The 20,125-nt window shown below is 40.0% G+C and overlaps 1 pseudogene; it reads right to left on the minus strand.

Annotated features, from left to right (window-relative positions):
• Positions 1 to 7,536: 7,536 nt before the first annotated feature.
• The window catches only part of LOC115601710, a 49,553-nt pseudogene continuing 36,964 nt past the window's right edge, over positions 7,537 to 20,125 (minus strand).

A 20,125-nucleotide genomic window follows, 5' to 3' on the forward strand; every position in this document is an offset into this window, starting at 1 on the left:
ACCCCTGCAACGATACAGGCTGGGGACTGACAGGCTGGGGAGCAGCTCTGCTGAAAAGGACTTGGGGATCTTGATGGACAAAAGGCTGCACAGGAGCCAGCAGCAGGCCCCGGCAGCGAGGCAGGTCAGCAGTGTCCTGTATGAACAGGACCATGGCCACTAGATTGAGGGAAGCAACTGTCCCTCACTACTCACTTTCTGCACTGCATCTAGATACTGTGTCCTTTTTTGGTCCCCCCAAAAGAAGGTAAACATCAGAAAACTGGAACAAGACTGATGGAGGGCCACCAAGATTATCAGGGACTTGGCCACTTGCCGTGTGAAGGAGGTCTGAGGGAAGGGAGTTTGTTCAGCCTGGAGAGAACCTAATCATAGAATCACAGAATAGTAAGGGTTGGAAAGGACCTTAAGATCATCTAGTTCCAACCCCCCTGCCATGGGCAGGGACACCTCACACTAAACCATGTGGCCCAAGGCTCTGTCCAACCTGGCCTTGAACACCACCAGGGATGGAGCATCCACAACTTCTTGGGCAACCCATTCCAGTGCCTTACCACCCTCACAGTAAAGAACTTCTTCCTTATATCTAATCTAAACTTCCCCTGTTTAAGTTTTAAGCCATTACCCCTTGTCCTACCACTACAGTCCCTAAGGAAGAGTCCTTCCCCAGCATCCTTATAGGCCCCCTTCAGATACTGGAAGGCTACTATGAAGTCTCCACACAGCCTTCTCTTCTCCAGGCTGAACAGCCCCAACTTTCTCAGCCTGTCTTCATACAGGAGGTGCTCCAGCCCTCTTATCATCCTCGTGGCCCTCCTCTGGACTTGCTCCAACAGCTCCATGTCCTTTTTATGTTGAGGACACCAGAACTGTACACAGTACTCCAAGTGAGGTCTCACGAGAGCAGAGTAGAGGGGCAGGATCACCTCCTTTGACCTGCTGGTCACGCTTCTTTCGATGCAGCCCAGGATACGGTTGGCTTTCTGGGCTGCGAGCACACACTGAAGCTGGCTCATGTTAAGCTTCTCATCAACCAACACCCCCAAGTCCTTCTCCGCATGCCTAAAGAACTTGCAGATCTGAAAAATTACAAGAAAAGACAAAAGCACCATCATGGGCTCATAGCAATTCCTAAAAGATTAAAATTAGTGACTGAAACAGGACCGTACTCAAAGCATAACTAATTTAAGAGCCAAGGTTCTTAAAGCCACACCCATATATTTGGCCTGACAGACAAGAAACACCTTTATTAAGTGCAATTAATTTACTAAAGGCTCCCAGACAGAGGTTCTTATCCAAGTGTACCACTGCAGTCCTCTGCAAGCACTGACAAAAGATTTTTCCAGCTGACTGTGTTGAGAACATCAGTCACTGAAACAAAAAGCCTATTCCTACTGCAGAAGTGACCTGTACAAGAGGAAAGTATGAGAGTGCTTAAGTTTTCGCTCTGTTCCCTTGTGATCTTATTGCAGTCTCAGTATCAAAGCAGATTTCCCTAGGATGACACGGTCCTTCCGAGTTTGTATTAGAGCCTATATTATGCGCTACCTGCCCTGGAGTGTATCAGGCTAAGAATAGACATGTGATTGCCCCATACATACCATAAAACATTATTAATTCCTGCCACATAACACATTCACTAGCCTTTGAAGCCCAGGTGACTGCAGACAGGGCATAAAGCTATGTCTCTTCCTTGCAACCTGACATATTGACAGCTCCTTCTGCAGGGGCTGCGACTCACCCAACCTCGTAGTGCTGCCACCTCCCACTTCCTCTCTCTGCTCTTCCTTTGTGGAAGCAAACACAGTTACCCAGAGAAAGGGTTACTTGGTGATTTCCCACTAACTCATACACTTCTGATAGTGTATTTAATCAGTGTTCCTACCAAAGCAAGTCTGTGTGGAGTTCACATGCAGTAGAACAAGCTATTCAGCAGTATCAGTGTGCAGCAATATAAACAAACAGCAAAAGCATTGCCAAGGCTATGCTCTTGCTTTGCCACGTTACAAAGCATGCACAGGGTACTACCAGAGTCAGACCCACAGCTTGGGAGGCACCATGAACCAACAACGAGACTGACTGGGAGCAGCTGTCCTGGCCACCCATTTCATGGCTCCAGACATTCTAGTTACAGTGCTATGATGACTATGTGCAACCCACTGGTCTGTGTTTGAGGGAGGGAGGCAAGCCCTGCAGGCATTACTCCATCACATGGCATTGACTCAGCTGTGCAGCCCCTGGCATCCAGAAGCAGGGTTTGACTCTGCAAGTGAGAGAATACACAACGAGAACTTGCCTCCTGACAGTCACTGGCTTCGGAACCAATGCAAGGCTGTGCAGAATACACACCTGGTGAACATGCACACTCATATGCACCAAATGAATCATACAGTACAGATCCCACATTGAACTTTTGCCCTTACATTCACTTATAATTAACATTTGAATTAACAGGATCATTATTTTTATTCACTACAGTATCATCTGCTGTATAAAGTAACCTGTGATCACACTGATCAATCCAGTTCACTAATTCCCTTTCATAAGGTTTAAAAAAAAAACAAACAAAAACAAACCACACACACAGAGGAAAAAAAAAAAAACCCCACACAAAACTCTGCATTCTAAAAAAATAATTAAAAAAACCCCAACAAAAAATCAAACACAAAAAACTCCAAAACAACATGTTAAAACTGTGCCTGTTCCTCAAAACAGCTGCTGAGCAGACAGATGTTACCATTTGCTGAGAATAAGACTGAATAGAGGCAGACCTCAGCTTGAATCAAGGGACAAGGAATTAAAGCACTGAGGGAAAAGCAGTAACAAGTGCAGATATTGTCTCATTCACTTTGAACAGTACCTCTAATGGACATCATTCAGCCTCTACATCTTGATGGGAAATATCGTGAACTGCTGGCAGGAATACATGGCCTGTCCCGGTTCATTCTGCAGCTGAGGGAAAGAGGTTGAAAACATGCTGGAGCAAGCCTTTTTTTTTTTTTTACTTTTTATTTGGTTTATGCAAAACAAGCAAGTTTGATAAACCCACCTCAGAGACCTAGAGTCTAAACATAAGAAAGCCAGTTCAGGGTGTAAATAGGGAACGTCATGCCTGTTCAGGCTAGGATACTATATGTCTATAACAACCACCATCTTACCAGCCCAAAGCACTGAAGATTTCTCCCTGTAGTAGGTGATTGCAAGTGAACTTGAAAAAACATTGAAGCTATTGCTCAATGGTATTTCTTGGTTACACAGATGGGTGGATCCTGCTTTAGCACAAAGCACTTTGCAGACTACACCATGAAGTCCAAAAGCAGCTATTATAAATGTAGTATCAACATGTGAAATCTGGCTGGCCATCAACCCTCTTCCATTTGCCAACTATAATTAGTTTACCTTCTTCGCAAGGTTCAAGTCACTTGAAGAACTTTTCTGCTGTACATTTTCAATTTAGCAATCTCAGGGGTGTGCTTCCTAATTATACATTCTTTTAAAGACTAAGAAAAAGTTAATTAACTAGCAAATAACACAAGAGTTATAAGATCTTTTCAGAAGATACATTATGGCAAAGAGCCATGATACAATCTTGAAGAAGCCAGGTGTATCAAACAGCCAGTACAGCCACAAATGACTGCGCGGAGCTACTCTGCTGTCTCTTTCACCTCCATCCTTTCTTCCTGAAAGGCATAGGAAAGGTTCAAGTGGCACTGAAATAAGACCTGAGGAAAGACCAATTTGCCACACTTGGAACATTTCCTGGTTTATTATAATACTCCTGCCTATGTCTCCTCCAGATGAAGAGACGAGTAGCTTAACAGGGCAAGGCTGCTGCTTCTGGCATATTTGTGGAGCCTAAGAGATAAAGAGCAAGAAATGTTGCCTGTCAAATGAAGCAGTAAGTGTGATTTACTTCCAGGTTCACTTGCCAAGGCCTGTTTCTCAAATATCCCAAGCACTGGTGTACAAATCTCCAGTTGAATATGTCATTTATTTCTCCCACAGACAAGAACCCAGGAAGTGTTTTCACCTCTTTGTAGATTTATTAAATTCTACTGGATTTAGACCTAGGCTTAAAGTTTCACTCCATTTCTTTCCTGTCTGCCCCCCAATCTGAGTCACAGACCTAAGAACACTTCAGTGCACTGTGCTTACCTGCAAAAACTCGAACTTTGCACAAAAAGAGCATTTAAACACATGTAATGGGCACCCCTAATAGAAGTTGTATTGTTAGCAGAACCATTGTGCTTCTAGTAATTCTATTTCACTCACCAGCTGTGAGACCCCCGTTATGTATCTGGCCAGAGTTCCTTTGTCCAAAGTATCTTCTTAATTCACTAGTCCATTTAAAACTTGGTATCTCAAGTGTAAGAAGCCCCTGCTCACTGTATGCAATTTATAGTTTTAATCCATTCTCCCTTCCCTCTCACCTAACATCCTGCCCTTCAAAGTGGGGTGCAATCTTCATGCACATTCACCCAACTTCTAACCAATCTGTTTCTTGTGAGATCACAACTTATGGCCTCCACATGTTCCTAAATACCTGCATACTTCTTTCAAACAAACCAGGAGGGAGATGTTTTTACAAATACAGTCAGTCCTCTCCCTGCTAGAAATATTTCGGCCTGGCTCAAGTTTTCACCTCCCCCAAAAAACATTCATAAATCATTCCCATGTCAGATCAGCAAATGAATAAGCCTATTTTCAGATTTTCCACTTTTGACTCTACATTGTGCTTTGCAAAGGAGGAACAGGTATTTATTTCATTTGGTGACTGATGGCGACAAATACATTCAATCCATAGCAAGCTTAGTAATGACGCCTACAGATGACTGGGAACTCTGTTCACTAACTCAACTAGTGTGGGATCACGCTTTCATACCCAATAATTTTCACGTAAGGAAAAGCTACATAAAGATCATTTGGTTCTTCACAGCAGAAATTTTAACTAACATAAGAAAACCATTTTGCATATTACATTATTGGGTAACAAGTCTTATTTTAACAGGCTACCCAAACCTCAACAAATTTGGCCAACAAGTGTCTGTTCATTACTGTAAATTTCTTTTCTCCATATAAGCAACAAACTGTTTCCAGAAATAGAGAAATTGAAAAAGAACAAGTATGATATAATATGAGCATCTTTTGTTTTGAGGTTTGTTTGGGGGTTTTGGTTTTTGTGGTGTTTCAGGGGTTTTTTCCCACCCTTGGTTAGTTGTTTTGTTGTTGGTTTTTTGTTGGGTTGATTTTTTTTTTGTTTGTTTGGTTGGTTTGGTTTTGGTTTGGGAGAGTTTGGGGGTGTCCTAACCAAATTATGTGAGATTTGTGTTAGAAAAAAAGGTCACTCTCACTCTAGCAGAAAAAGACACGACAGTTTCTAATGGCTGGCAAGTTAAGCTGGGCACATTCACATTAGAAATAGTCTTTTTAAAAGTACTGAAGACAGCAATTAACTGTTGGAACAACTTACTGAGGATGGTAATAGCTATCTCCATCACTGGAAACTTACAACTAAAGCTGCTGGTTATGAAGTAGTAATTACATTATGGAATTTCTGTGGTTGTCTTTAAAAGTGAATTAAAATAGATTATCTGAATTTATTTATCTCCAGACTGGGATATAAATCTCCAGAGTTTATTGACCTCCTTTAAAGGCCAGTAAAGCTATACTTACATTAATTTATCCTATATGTCAAAAGCTCTTACCAAACTGACTTAAAAACGCATGTCCAGTTTTCATCTTTGTAGAATGAGGTCACTGAAAGCAAGTACAAAACTGTAAAAATTTGACATGGGGAGGAAAACAGTTCAGACAATGCATCTGTTCTGAAATGTTTCAAATAAGTTTATTAAACAATCATGCTTTACATGTCATCAAACCTAACCCCTGAAATGCAAAAATGTTTCTGACCTATTAAGGCTGGAGGAAAACAGGCACAGTGTTGGTTGTAAGGGATACCACAGCACAGTGGACTTTGTGAACAACAGGCCTTTATACAGCATTTGCAGGATCAGAGAAAACTGAGAACATGCCTGCATTTGTCCTGAGTCTGGAGAGGCAAAAAGCCCTGATTGTTAGCCAGTTGCATCACATCAATGAAAGTACAGATATGGTTAACACAGGATGATGATAAATATCAATGAGGTGTTTCTAGGCAAATATGTGCAGTACATGAAAAATGAAATTTAACTGCTGTACATGGGGCCAAAATCCCAACCGTCTATCCAGTCCATCTTAATATATGTTGTGCCTACAGTGGCCTCTAGTACCAGCATTTTTGTCTATTCTACATAGCTATCAGCTGCCCTGTGCTCCTGTTTGAGGGCACCTGGTCACTCACACTCACTTCAGTTAAGTCTGGTGTTTATGAGATTAACTAGAGTCAATAGTACGGTACTGCTTGTGACTGTTATCCCTCTAGTTGCTCTCTTCCCCTCATCCATGCAGTGAAGAAGTCTAATCCATGCAGGAAATCTGCTAAAGAAATAAGCATTGATTTACAACTCTGCATGTAGAAAGGAAAGCCTTATCCAAAAACTGCAAAGCTCATGGGGCAAAAGTGGCCCTTACAAATTAGGGTATTAATGAAACTTTTTCTCAACTGCCAAGTTGTGCTCAAAAAAAAGTTCTGTATGAGGAAAGTTCAGGCATTACTTGTTTGTATTAGCTTGCCTGTTCAAGCAGTCCTGGAGAGGAAGGAATACTTTTCCCCTTGGAGCAGTTCCTAGGGTTAGAATTTGACTGAAGGCTGTAGATGTGACAGTTCTGTGCAGAATAAACTTGCTGCTAAACATTAGTTAAAGTTCTCACTGATTCTTACTCAATGATTTTGCTAGGAAAAGATTTTTCCACCTCAAGAACTGCAGCATTGTTCCCTGGGACCAACTGCAGTTTGCCTTAAACTATGTGACTTAAAGATACTCAACCAAATTATGTCCTTCACATGATATCATCACAATTCAATGGAAGATACGTCTAAAAACATTTCTAAATGAACAACAAGCAAAAATCACTTATTCTAAGTCTCTCTTGAGTTTTGTGGGGTTTTTTAGCCAATATAGAATAAAACAAAGTCCTCCTAAGACACAAACGTTTTTTCAGATCTGTGAAAAATACCATGACAAAATAGAAGTGATCCTTATCTTAGTAGGTGTGTATGAACTTATGAATGTTTATGGATGTGTCAGGTTTAGTGTAAGCATGGCAGGCTTGGAAAGGTTCTCACCTTCTATATCTTCAGCTTTGAGACCTCACTGGGAAGCTGGAGACACAAGCTCTGTTGTCAGCACACCCATGGGCATGATGTTATACAGTCTAATCACAAACACAATTGAGATTCTCATAATTTTCTAGGATTGTTACCAATATCACTGCTGCTTACCTACACAACATCATCTACCAAAATAATAATACAGAATAGCTGGAATAGAAGCTGGATACAGCTGGAGCATTGCCTTAATATTATTTTCTAATGGAATCATATTTCATGGACAAAAAAGGCAGCTCCAAAGAAAAAGTGCAAGTAAATCATCAGTTTCAGTTGAAAACTGGATTTCGGATGCCAGTCAAGACTGAACTGTTGGGCCACTTTCTGTGCAGAAGAGCTAGGGAGCATACAAAAAAGAAAATGCTTGTGATACCTAGGATGACAATGCCTGAAATCAGTGCAGTGGTGATTGAGTTCAGCTGGAAAGGAGGTCCTTCTGGATGAGCTGTAAGGAGAACAAAAAGGCACAGGTAAGATCTGATGACAATCTCTCAGCAGTGCCAAACACTTCTGTCTCTCTATTACAACACCCTATATACAGAATAACTGCAATGAAGGGGCTAAAACTGTGCTTCAGAATGAACACCTGTCTACTTGGATAAAGCTTATCTACATATACGTTGAAAATAGTTCTTTCAATGTCCATGATACTGAGGGATAAAGAGAGTAAGGATGCTTACAAGACACAATCCCTCATATGCTAGTGACTGACCTTGATCCGTGTTATTCAACGCAAGACTGTTGGTGTCCAAGAACTATCAAGGCAGAGGTATAAGGATTTGTGGCCTAATCAAGTTAATGAAAGGATTTCTTCCCTGATTATCAGTATTCACATCTCAATTCAAAGAGTGTATAAACCCTTAGCAAGCATATCTAGCACCATATATCTGAGATACTTCAAGTTCATCTGCATACCTTCACAGAAGGCTTCTAAACACATTTATCGATCCTCAGAAGAGGTAACATATTCACTATTTAGCATAGCTCAACAGCCTATGAACCAATCCCTGGATACTGGAACACACACATTCAGCCTGTACCATCTTTTCCAGCAGGAGGGGAAAAACACACCCACACTTGAGTGGTGGGTGCTACCCAAAGCACCAATGTGCATTTGCCTAAGACCTGTGTTTGCCATTACCAGTGATGGAGAGTGAGATGAAACAACTCAGCTTCTCCATGGGAAACCAAACTGCTTCTCCCAGAAATAGCCACCTGCCCTCAAGATCATCGTGGATGATGGGAAGGCAAGGTAGCAGCCATTAACACAGCAAGCTGTGTGCAGCAAATGAAGAATTTGGGTTTTATTATTTTAATGATATCCATAGGTAGGAACACAGCACAGATCAGCTCGTTACAGGGAGAACTTGGTTTCTATGCCACGAAAGAAAGCTAGCTGCTTTTATGTGGTCTAAGTTGAGAAAAGAAGGGAATAAATAGTATTGGAGTTCACAGGACAGGTTGCTTGTGCCACTCAGTCCTGTTATGAACAAGTGAAAGGCGGAATGGCCCAATGGACCACCTGGTTACCTTGACTATCTTTTCTTAGTCATCAGCTACTCCTTGTTACCAGCAGAGGGCAGTAACAGGCTGAAACAAGCCCTCCAAGTGCCTAAAGGAGAAGCAACCTGAAACTTAAAAAACCTGATCTCCCCCACAGCCTATTTATTTCCTTCATTGCCCTAGCAGACCACAAGTTGCAACCAAGCTTCTCCATAGGTTCTTTGTATGGTTAAATGCTAGGAAAACAGGAGCTGAAGCAGAGCTTTTCTGACTTTGAGCTCTGAACTGAGCTGGACTGCACCACAAAAACCAGTTTGCTGCTCTACTTCTGCATGACATGAACAAATTTTACTGTTTAAGTCTGATTTTCCATCTGGCAGTTGCAATGTTCCCTCACCCTCATATATCATAGGAGCAGATTTTCATTTCAATTCCATCATAGGAATTACAAATTCCTACGTTGGTGGGGCTGGGTACACAAATTAAACTGAGCATTCCAGATTCACCAATTGACTTCTTTACAGCATGTCAGTATTGACTCATTTAACTGACAAAAAAAAAAAAAAAAAGCTGTCGTGGTTTGAGCCCAGCCGGTAACTCAGAACCACACAGCCGCTCGCTCACTCCCCCCCCCCCGCTTCTTCCTCCCCCCACTCCCGGAGGGATGGGGAGGAGAATGGGAAGAATGTAACTCCCACGGGTTGAGATAAGAGCAGTCCCGCAACGAAGGTATAATACAAAACCACTACTGCTACCACCAATGATAATAACGATTAGTGAAATAACAAGGGGAGAGGATACAATTGCTCACCACCTGCCGACCGATACCCAGCCCGACCTGAGCAGTGATCTGCGCCTTCCGGGTAACTCCCCCCGGTTTATATACTGGGCATGACGTGCTGTGGTATGGAATACCCCTTTGGCCAGTTTGGGTCAGGTGTCCTGTCTCTGCTTCCTCCCGGCTTCCCCTCCTCCCTGGCAAAGCATGAGACTGAGAAAGTCCTTGATTGGAATAAACATTACTTAGCAACAACTAAAAACATCAGTGTTATCAGCGTTGTTCCCAGGCTGAAAGTTAAAAAACACAGCACTGCACCAGCTACTAAGAAGAAAAATGACTGCTATAGCTGAACCCAGGACAAAAGCCCAAAAGAAAAACATTCTGGCTGAGTGTATAGAGCTCAATCAAAATGGTTTATCATCTCCTCAGTTCTGTTTCACTCATAAACCCCCTTTTATGTTTCTTGAAGTTTGGTTAACTTACCAAGTTGTGAATTGTTGGTTGGCATCTCATCTATAGAAAACAAAAATGGGATGCATTATATTTTACAAATACCTCTACCTACGGCTCCCCTCCTTGCAACACAAAAGCCAATAGTCCTAGCTTTATTTTCAAAACACATCAGCTATACTTGCAACACTAACTAGTAGCTTTTAGCACCTCTAATAGAATAAGGACAACACCACCAATTGCATGGAATTGCTTCGTTTGTAACGTGAGCACACCCATGTGAAGTTACTTAATAGTCTGTGGAGGGAAAAACCCCCAAAATGACAACCACCAAAAAAATCCCCCAAACCTAACAATGGAGAAAACAACCAGAAAACAAAAACCCCACCTTAATGCAGAAACCTCTTAATTGAAAAGTTGGCCAGTTCTATTTTGTCCCTCAATAAAAATACAACCATAAGCAAAATATTATACACACTGTTAAAATCAGATTACATGATGATCTGTACAGGAGGAAAGTTCACCCAAATTTTTCAAGGAAAAATACACCAGGGACCATAAATGATTAGAGAAATGCCCTTTCCCCATTCTCCTTTTTCTCTTGACAGTTACACAGCAGCATTATATTCAGGGAAACATCTATACCTTGTCTTCAGTGTTTGCTTACTTACCATTGTCCATCTCAGAATTACATTTCTTGTCACTATTTTTCCTTTTTTGTGCAACTTGTAAGCAAACTCACATATACATTTGTTTTGAGCAGCTGCCTTAAAAGTTTAAGTGAGACGTCCATCAAAAGCTACACAATTTCACCTTCACAAGTAGGTACCTGCTTAGTTTTTATACACAGAGACCAAAATATTTTCTGCTGTGTATGTCTCTTGTAATGACTTATTTTAGATTTAAAAACACGAATACAGTTTCTCTGAAAAAAACAAAATATTAGTAACAAGAGTTCAGAAATACACAAGAGGACCACCATTACTCATCTGCAGCAGCACTATTGAGTTCCTAAGTAATTGCATGAACAGCTCTGCTGCCAGAACAACTGGTGACTGATAATGGCAAGACCTAGGTAACTTGAGGTGCCTCTGCAGACACTGATGTGCATGGGACCAGCCCCAGACAGAAGCAACACCAACCTATGAGGGAAGTGAAGGGTCCATGCAACTGCAGACAACACTGGCACACATGTACCATGGTGAGTCAGGTGCAGCAGCTTTGATGGGCTCTGTACAAATGTACCTGTACTAAAGATGGCCTTGAAAATAGTATAAGCATCTCCATGTAGCACTGCACCAGAGTAAGCCAGCATTCCTCACCCAAAATCAGAGCATTCTGCTCAAATTCTATCATGACCCTCCCCTTTTCTTTTCCTGACTATAGTGTTCATGAACCTCACATTTTTAATGTGCTTGTTTTCATGATGGGAAGGGACAATGCGAAGAAATAACAGTTCCCTCTTTCTGCTTCAGAAGGAAAAGTGAAATGCAAGTCAGATTAAGGGACTTGCACAATGTCACTTTGAAATTTGTGATAGAGTCCAGAACTGAATCACATTTTTTTCAGAGTACTTCCCATCAAACCACCCCCCGATAGCAGGAATGGGATGCTCCAAAAGCATGATATGGAGATGCAGAAATATGTTTAACCTAAAAATAAACATGCCACATCATACCTCAAGTAGATGATGCCTAAAAAAATGATTTTCGTTTTCCAGCCTTATTCATGTTTTCATTTAAAAAACTTCAACAGTTGTCATGAAATTATAAAATCATTTACCCTTTCGTTGGGGCTATTAAAGAGCCACGGACAGATTTTTGCTTGAAGTTACACAGTATTTAAAGGTAATTGATAAGTACCTTTTTTTTTCTTTTTTCAGTTGTAAAAATAGAATTCACAGCATTTGAATAATAAGCTATATTACCTAAAAGGGTTGCTCATATAACAGGCTTTATTTAGTTTCTATTCCTTGCCGAAGGCAACATTTCCTTAGCATACATGTTTGAGCAAATCTGTCATTCATTTCCCATAAGTAGTCATGCATGCAACTTTGAAGTTAGTTCTTTCCACTTTTTCTCAACTAACCAGGTGGCAGCAACTCAATTGGGACTACATATAATGCAGAAAAAACCTCACTTATTTTCGTTGCAGAAATGTTGCTTATAACAGAATGTATTTGTTCTAAATGTGGTCTTTTGCTAAGATGGTTCCCTATTCTGAAAGGTCAGTTGTTCTGTTTGTATATGTGGGCACAAACACTTTGCATGTAAAGAAATATTTTATTTCTCAAGTGTTTAAATTATTTCCATCTGATTATTTCAGACGGAATTCAGTCCTGTTCTCAGCTTCCTGAATCTAAGACTGTTGAAATCAGTTGCTTAACTGCAACTACTTATAAATATCTGTAAACATAATGTCTTAAATTTTATCAAATATTTTATTTTATCAACAGTAGTCTCAAATTCTTTTCCGAGATTGCAGGTTGTATTTAAATCTGCCTTTTTAAAAGCAAACAATGCTTTGGCAATAGAAATGGAAGTCGTGGGATTTAAAAGAGTAGATTTTGGCTCATTCTGTTTAGAATTTACAATGTGTTTGTCCTATTTCTTCCTTATAGCTGAAGGCAAAGCATAGCATGTATTAATTTTATGCAACACTTACTTAGATAAAAACCCAGAGGTAAAGCTGGAAGAAATGGTGAATAGAAAGCGACAGTGAATACTCATTATCTGTCCAAAGTAAATTGCAACACTGAACACAGTACCTTAAATTCCATTATTGTCAGTGAAATCTGACAAAAAAGAGTCATCAACCCACTGAGTTTGGGCTTTTATAATGTCCTTATGTGCATAACAGTATCCCACAGTGATTTTACCGTGGTAAAGGAAGCATGTGAGAGCCAAACAGAAATCTTAGCTCAAATTTTCTACCAAAAGCTCCAACAGTAAAGAAAAAAAAATAACACAGCAATCTCATGGAGAATCCACCCTTTCCCTAAGTCACTGAAAATCTATATTAAACTGGAAAATATTTCTTCAGCTTTCTGGAATTTCTGCAGTCTATAGGAAAAGTTTGTTCATTCCTACCTCTCTTCATAATGATGGGGCCAGCAGAGATCACAACATTGCCAGAGGTGCTCTGAGGGCTCCAAGTTGTCCACTCACCAGCATCTCTTCTTTTTCTGTTACTGCAAATCTGAGTGGTTAATCAAAACAATCAGTTTCAGAGTGGAATGGAATTATTGCCCTTCTGTGCTTCCTGCTTTAATGTAAACTCTTTTATAAGCAATACTACAACTTTGATTTTACTTTTTTGCATGCATTAAATTACTTTGCAATAAAACCAGCCACAATATTCCCTGGAAGAGTATCTTATAAATGCCTGGCTTCCTATTGAATTTTGCCTTACTTTATTTACAGAGCTACGTTGCTGTTGTACACAAGATCCATCTTATAGTATATTAAATTTTCAGTAGTTAATTTCTCAAAGCTTTGTTTACAGACAGTTTTCCCCAACAAACATGTTTTGCTTGACTAGGGATAGACAACATGCTACAATCCCTAGCCCAGCAAGCTTCTTGAGTTAAAGTTTGCACATTTTCCACAGAAAATGTACAAACTTTCCATATTGTTCTAAATAGCAGTGACTCATATTAAAACAATCCCCAGCATTCTGTCATCTGGAATCCACCTTTACCATCTCTAACTTTTCTACCCTTATCTTGAGTACTCAAGTATGCTTCAATCAAGCGCACTTCTTTCATTTCAGCTTCTCGTGAAAGGACTTAGAAAAACTCATCATATTGATTCAATAGAAACAGTTGGTTATTTTAAAGTGTAACATAAAAGTATAAAACATTGTACAAAATGTCAGAAGTACACTGAGCTGATAGCATTTTAAAATTCTAAACGGAAAGTCATTCAGAAGGAAGCAATACTACATTCTGAAGACATGACAGAATATTCTGTGTTTATGTGTTTATTTAGATATTTCAGTTTCCAAAATATATTTATTGTTCCTAAAGTGAAATAATTTTTAATTGAAATAACTTCACGAACTTCAACAAAACAGCAGTTCCCAAACGATAAGGAGGGTGGTAATTAACTGTAGGGGATGTAATTCCCTCCCCCCCTTACTGTCACAAGAAAGGGACAGTCATCTGCTCTGCGCAGCTTTGTCCTTCAGTGAAGGAAGACTGTAGACATCTTCTGGTTCTTGTGCTCCACAAAACGAAACACCTCAAAGGAAAATCGGCCCTTTTGGCTCTTACCATTTTCAATTATAGTTGTCTGTCAGTCCTTGTCACAACTAATTTTTGTAGAGAAGATTAAAACTAGGATGAGCAGCTGTATTAGCATTTTGAAGCTCTTAACTGAGAATAAGCTAACTTAAGCAACAAGTTCAGTGCTTCAGCTCCTCGGAAAAGAACACAGCACCCTAAATGTGAAACATGGGAAGCTACAATCTGCCTGTTAGGCCGCATAGTCCTGTGCTGAAATGCATTTCTACAAAACCAGTATGTTTTGTTTTGCAACACCACAGCTATAACCAAGGTATCATTTAATTTAAGTGCCCAGAGAAACTTGAGACCTGAAGCAAAAAGTAATCAGGTATGCTAACCAGTATAGGTAGGCAACTCTAAACGAAGATAACTCTCTAGCAGTTCTCACTGCTGAGATTTAGTCTAAGATATGCCAATATGTTTTTCAAAGCTCCAATTCAAATAAATATTATTGCTAGGAGTAGAAGTAGGAGCATCTATTTATCTTTAATTATTTGCTTAACTGCTTTCCTGAACTGGAATCTGCGATGCTTTATATATGTCATTCACCACAATGGTACCTTTAGTAAAATAAAGGCCAGTTTAGCTATTCAGTTGATGTGTTTATGGTATCTCTAGTAGAGCCATTTTGGATATATGCTTCTCTACCTTCATGATTCTTATGACTTTGCACTTGTTTCTGTGTTTATGTTCACAAACCAGATAGGTCCTGACGTGTTATCTGTAAGCCTAGCCTTTGGTCCTCCCTGCTAAGATTACTTAGACTTTCCAGGCAGTTTAGAACACTGCTATTGGAGAGATTTATGACTGTATTTTAAAGGAAGGACCCAAAAACCACTGGGTGTGCACAGGACCTACCTGAAAAAAAGATCGAAGATCATCGCTAGGATCACCAGATGGTGTGGTGTAACAGTAGTCCATCAAAACATTCCACCTGCACAGGAAGCAAAGTGATAGATGAGGTGAACTGGCAACGTAAGAGTAGGGGTGGAGAGCGGATGAGATAAGATTAAGAGACAGTAAGGCAAGCATACAAACTGATAATGCAGGTTGTCACACTGAAGCTGAGCCACTGTGCTTAACAGGTCACATACAAGTGATCCTGCATTCCGAATATATCACCTGTTTCTTCCCACTACTTAAAAAACTAAACAGCACAGTATAGCAGCAGAATTGTATAAATCAAATCATTTGGTTTCATGCAAGTCAGCTGCCATACCGACACAGGTTGTATACTTCCTCTCAGAAGTCATGGCTGCATAGGACTAAAAATCAAAACCATCCCACTTTTAAAAGCCCTAGAGTTTCTCACTTGATCGAGGCCATTTCTTAAATAAGAGCAATATAGGGTTTAAAGTATAATTCAGGAGAGCTTTCATCAGGAGGACAGCAGCAAGATATGCATTCAATTCATCATCGAGGACCTGATATCCCAGAGCTGAGGGCAGTGATTACCAAACACCAACCAATATTTTGACATATAAAAGGCTATGAGGAAAGACAGTTGCTTCTAAATCAGAAAAATTTGCAACACCAAGAGCTGAATAGCAAGCAAGACAAGAAATAACATCCTTCATGGTACCTGCCATCAAGGTTGGTTGCTCTTACAGCTGCATATATTTTGGTTTTCAAAGGTAAACCTGTACTCGGAATAAGGAGCTGCTGGCTGTAGGTTGAATCCTGAAAAACAAACATTGCCTCAGTGTACCAGAAATCCCACTGTAACAACCCACCTGCAGCCACCGACTGAACTCCCATCTAATTTTTCTGACTTTTCTATGTGGGACAGTGATTTACTTTGTCCTCCATAAGGGAAGAAGTAAAAAGCAGTGTCACAGCATTTGGCTACAAGTTTGTAAAGATGAACAACACTTAACTGGCCTTATCCTATGCAACTATTTTAGGGAACCTGCTTATGATTTTATGAAGTGGTTGGATTGGTGATTAAAGAAAATGTATCAATCATTAACATCTCATTAAGCCTCCCAGCACCTACAGGCAAACACAGCAGCTTCTGTAGTTTTCTAAAGGAGGAGCTTGACTAGGTTGTCACAGTGCCCCAGGAGATAGCAATGCCACCAGGTTTTATATATCTTAAGCTGTAGTCTGGGAAAACAGACACATTCTATTGTGCAAAGTGTAGTTTTGATGGAAGTTGGCTTGTTGAAAACTACAAGTAAACGTTTTCATTTAAATTCCAGTATTTAAAAAAGCTGTTTCAAGCAAGCTGTATATAACATAAAAGTTGGGAATTCCTCATATACTACTACAGAGATATAGCTGTTTTATTGGTTTCTTGTTCAAAGGCTGAACCATTAACGTCAGCACAGCAACAAAGCTACAAAGCATATCTGAGTGACAGATGTTAATTCAGCATATCGAAATGCACTTACTGGTAACATCACCTACGTCAAATTGGTTGCTAACCCGGAAAGCACAGGGACTCAGCACGTTGAGACCTTGTCAGAGGTCAAAACACTCAATACATACACATGAAAAGTTTTACTATAAGCGGAGTTTTGAACAGGTTCAGTGTGGCAGGCAAGACCGAGACCAGCAGCTGACAGCAACAAGAAGGATTAAGCACGAAAATCAGCTATGTTTTCCAAAGAGAACAATACCAAAATGCACAGCACGCCCAATATTAAATCTCTGCAGCATCAGGGGCCCTGGGAAGTACACATGCACACACAGACTAGCTCTGTGACATACACGAGCAAGTCCCTCACAAACCATTCAAGTAAGTTCAGGTAAGTTTCCCTTCTTTAAAAGTAATTTTACATTTCTCTCATAGGTAGCTCTGTCACATTTTGCAACTGATTAAAAAGTGCACAGCAAGTCCGTCACTCTTACATTCCATAGTTCTTCTTTTTTTCTTAAAGAGCAGGTTTTATTCAGTTAGACATTTACAGGAAAGCCTAAAAGCACATAGCCACTTAGGCTCTGCGAAAGCCCAATAAACATTTTGCTATTAAACTCTGAGACTATCATGTCTCCTCTTGTCTTTCCTAACGATAACATGCTAACACCATAAAATAAATGTAAACATCACCTTGTGAGGGAGGATGGAAGCGAGCTGAGACATGAAGAGTCAATGTTAGGAAATGTCCTGGGTTCAGCTGTAGCAGTCATTTTTTCTCCTTCTTAGTAGCTGGTGCAGTGCTGTGTTTTTGATTTTCTGCCTGGGAACAACGCTGATAACACCGATGTTTTTAGTTGTGCTAAGTAATGTTTACTCTGATCAAGGACTTTCTCAGTCTCATTCTCTGCCAGGGAGGAGGGGTAGCCGGGCGGAAGCAGAGGCAGGACACCTGACCCAAACTAGCCAAAGGGGTATTCCATACCACAGCACGTCATGCCCAGTATATAAACCGGGGGGAGTTACCCGGAAGGCCCAGATCGCTGCTCAGGTGGGGCTGGGTATCAGTCAGCGGGTGGTGTGCAACTGCATCCTCTCCCCTTGTTATTCCCCCTATCATTATTGCTATTGGTGGTAGCAGTAACAGTTTTGTATTATACCTTAGTTACTGGATTGTTCTTATCTCAACCTGTGGGAGTCACATTCTTTTGATTCTCCTCCCCTCTTTTGATCCCTCCGAGAACGTGAGGAGGAAGAAGGTGGGGAGTAAGCAAGCAGCTGAGTGGTTCTGAGTTACTGGCTGGGCTTAAACCACGACAGGAAATTATACTCCAGCTAAAGTTTGTAAGTATGGCTGCTCTCAGCCAAGAGCCAAATCTGTGCACAACTCATCACCAATACCAAGGGCAGACAAGAGCCTCGAGGTTCCTCCCAGATCCAGGTCTCTCTAACAGGGACCAAGTGAGACCACAGAATCAGAGCTCACAAGACCATGGCTGTCCCAAGAAACACTCAGATCCAGGCAGGCTGTAGGCAGTGTGCAAGCTGTCTGTGTGTATACTGAGCCCCAGGATGTGAACCAGAAGGGGAGATCCATCACTTGAATCTGCCAGCCTTAGCAGTATTATTCATGCTAGTGCTACTCACTAGACTGAGTAATATTTTCTGAAACCAGAAGGATAAGATAGCACTGTTCATGGTCAACCTGTAAACTCAGTGGGTTGGGGAGGATGAAAGCCCCTCTTGGCATCTGGTATTTGAGGAAAAAACGTGCTCAGTATGAGCATCAATTGCATTTATACCTTACTGTTTGCAGAATTGGGCCCTGAAAGGCAGCAAATATGTGGTTGTCAACACTCACCCTGAGAAATTTAGCTATCCTCACCCTGCTCTATCTTTTTGGTCACAGGTTTATTTAAAAATAAGAGAATTATGATCTTCACTTTAACAGATAATATGCTATTTGTAGCTCTGCTCTGTCAAACAAACATAATTTTTTTTAAGCATGCGTTTGGAAAATGTGCTGTTACAATATTTATAGCTCATTATGTTCAAAGCATAAAACATTGACTTTTAAATGAGTTGCATGACTTATAACTCAGCACCATGATGACATGAATAATAATGCAAAAAAATCAGATTTATAATTTATAACAATGATGCTTGATAGATGGAAAAATTGGTATTTAAACCAGGTATTTAAAATGGATGAATAAAAATTTTAATCAGCATAAAAATATCATTTTAGGGATGTTAAGTAAAGGTCCAAGCATTTTTCGTGTTTTACTGTCACCATTCATATTTACGTAGTGAAAGCTTTTACAATAATGCATATCCAAGTTAAATTACCTAAAACATATGGGAGTAGTGTTAGTTAAAAACTGTTAAAATTATTAACCCCTAAAATCTTGAAAGTCCATGCAGTGAGATTACAAGTGCAGTGGGCTATAGATTTTAAACAAATTCCACATGCCTCAGTTCGATTACAGGTGATCAAAATACTTTGATGAGGCTTGAACATAAAAATACCCCAGCAAGAGTGCTACAGTTTACTACAAAGGGAACAGGCCTGGAATATTTTTACGGAATTCTACAGAGTACTCTCTGTGTTAGTACAATGTACACATACACAGACAGACATATATAGTAATATGTATACATACACACATAAACATAATAAATGCAAATACAAGTATGCACTCTGAGGTATGATCGTTATTACATCATCTGATTAGTCATGTGGTACTACAACCTGAAAGCCAGAGCTCTCAATTGAGGAACTGTATAAATACAGGACAAAAAGACTCTGTCTGTCATCAAATACCAGCCATATAAATACAGGACAACAGGTACATGCAAACAAAAAGGACAAGGGAACTCAGAGATAAAAGATGCCTGGATGAAAGGCCTGGTTCATGGGAACGGTGAGAAGGCAATAGTAAATAATGAGGAGGAGTCTATACTTTGCTCTGCTAATCTAGCTTGTACCCACATAGTGCAGAGATGATTTTAGTTCAGGTCATACTACTGTGTTTTATACTCACATTGTAAAGCAACAAATTCAAAATGCTGATAAATGTACCATTGTTCTCTCGTACAAAAATTACAGCTGATGACCTACAATAGAAGCAGAAACCAAAAAGCATCATGAAGATATCTTTGTGTGTGTTTATGCACTTCATTGTTTTTTATAATTAAAAAAAGCCAATGAGTCATATCACAAGAAGTTAATTTATGCATTTGGGTTATAAACTTCAGAAATAGGAATTTATAGCTGGAGCACTGACAGAACCTTAACTATAAAGAAAGTAATGGATACTGCTGAAAACACAAATCAGAAAAATAATTAGCAGAAAGGCAAAGTGACAAAAGGATCATGATGTACAAGGTTTAGTCATGAAAATATTTTATTTCGAATTCTATATTCACATGCTTACAAACTATTTCATCAAGAAGTTCAATTTTTTTGCTGCCTCCATT

Source organism: Strigops habroptila, chromosome 2, assembly GCF_004027225.2.
Source record: "Strigops habroptila isolate Jane chromosome 2, bStrHab1.2.pri, whole genome shotgun sequence".
NCBI classification, from domain to species: Eukaryota; Metazoa; Chordata; class Aves; order Psittaciformes; family Psittacidae; genus Strigops; species Strigops habroptila.